Source organism: Hemitrygon akajei, unplaced genomic scaffold (assembly GCF_048418815.1).
Source record: "Hemitrygon akajei unplaced genomic scaffold, sHemAka1.3 Scf000167, whole genome shotgun sequence".
Classification (NCBI taxonomy): Eukaryota; Metazoa; Chordata; class Chondrichthyes; order Myliobatiformes; family Dasyatidae; genus Hemitrygon; species Hemitrygon akajei.
The window spans coordinates 540,089-542,335 of NW_027332053.1; positions in this window are offsets into that span (position 1 = coordinate 540,089).

Sequence of the window (2,247 nt, forward strand, 5' to 3'; positions counted from 1 at the left end):
TTGCATTCAAATTAAACTCAGATGAGAACCCTTACTGACACCTGTCTCTATCCATTGCCATCCATCCCAGCCCACTCAACCTTCTTCCCCTGCTGAGCCCTCTTTGCATTTAAGTGCAGATCATGATGTGCTTCAACCTCTGGCAATGTGGTTTCCGATCTTACCTGCACAATCCCCATAAATATGGGGGTTGCTGCTTCTGGGAGAGGCCAGTGGAAATATGACTCAAAACTGTTTTGATCTTCTAGTCAAAAGGCTCCCAACGAAGGAGGATTGTGAGAAGATGATCAACAAGGTCCAAGTGTTATATGTTGGGCAGAACAACCAGGGAAGCTCTGAGGATTATCTCCGTCTGGTGAGATTAACTTCACGTTTATTCACGTTTGAAAATTCTGACTAATGTAGCTGTGGTTGTACCACCCCATCCCAGTAGGCCTAAATTTTCCCCTCTTATCTCCTATGCCCTGTGCCCACTCTTTCTCATTGAATGCAAGCGGCAGTTGCCACTCTCAAATTGCCATGTGTAGTTAACACAACAACACACACAAAATGCTGGTGGAACACAACGGGCCAGGCAGCATTTATCGGGAGAAGCGCTGTCGAAGTAGTTAACTTTGTTTCCCTACCGCAATCAAAGCTACTTAAACTCTCCATCACTGCAGATTAACTGACTCACCTTTTCATAGCTTGCACTTTCCCAGCCTGCATCTCCCCTTCATTTCCAGATACAACTGAGATTTCTGTTGCTGGGAAGGGGCTTTAACTGGTTTGAGGGATTAGTGCAATCATCTTTGCGAGGCAGTTTAGAGATACATCTCAACCAAATGAGGTGTTAGGGTGATCTTTGCCTCTGCTGGCCTGCAGGTTACCCTTGGACAAGGTATAACACCTTCTTACGCACCGTGTTCAGGGTCATAGGAAACCCTGGGTGCAGGCGGTGAATGAGCAGCTGGTGCAGATCACAAATCTTGATAATGCAAATACAGACGGACGGAATCTGAAGTTTATCAATAATGGCTAGGATCTTTTAAAGACTGCCCAGAAGAAGGCGATGGCAAAGCACTTCTGTAGAAAAGTTTGTATTGCTCGCATGGTGGGTGGGGGGTGGTGATGTGTTGATATTTTTGCTGAAGCCAGTGTGGGGATGGGGAGAGGGGTGTGTTGTTGTTTTTGCCTCTGCTTATGCATGGAAGCGATGGGGCTTTCAGGTTCTCACGGTTCTTGACATTCATTTCTTGCAGTTGTGCATGTCTGAAAAGAGTACGAATTTCAGGTTGTATTTTGTATATATTGTGTTATTCTTGGTGTGAAGGAGAAACAATCTCTTGATGTCCAGTTATGGATTCTGTCGGAGATGGGGGAGCTGTGAGGGGGGACTCTGCTGTCCTGGTCTGAGTAATCATCCCCACATAGTGCCGTCCCACAATGTTTCTTCATCTGTCCCTCACATCGCCTGCCCTATTCAACAGGTGAGAAACTGAGAGAGCAAGTACCTCTTGTCCAAGTGAAAAGGTTACACAGAACAGAGAATGCAGGAGGAAGGAAAGTAGTTGATACTCTGGATACTGAATTACAATCATTCAACGTTTCACTGGATAATGGATGGAGTTGCTGGTGATGGGGAATCTGCGATGATGGTGGAAAATTGATGCTAAAATTGTATGATTATCCATCGAGCCTTTGTATTTTCTGCAAGTTATGCTTATACCTGTTGCTCATTCAGTCTGCCAATTGCAGAGAATACCCGGTAACCAGCTAACTCCAGTGCTTCTTAGGGAATGCTACCTGCCCCTACTCTGGGAAGTACAGATGTTACTCTTAATTCGCTGTCGTATTTGAAATTATTTCACTCCCACAATCGATATTACTAAATTTATCATCAATGTTTTACCACCCTACATTTCATAATGAGCCATTCGTCAGTCAGCCCCACTCCAGATACCAGAGAGTTTACCATCACATTTCTCAATGACCGGCATCTCCACTCAGCTACAGCTGCCAGAGTTCGGCGGTGGTGGTGGTCACTGAATAGTCCTGTGTTCCATAAGATAGTTTTACCTTCGCTTTGAGCAGATCTGTTTCCCCAGGTTTGTGGAGTAGAAGGTATTCAATGGTATGAGTTGAAATGTTTCCGTCAATTTTGGAATGAAGATTATCTCCCAACTTGTGTAAAGGAAGTAGCAATTTCACTTGTTTTGTGAAATGGAATTTGCAGTTATGGCTGGGCAGTAGGTGGGAATTCCACCC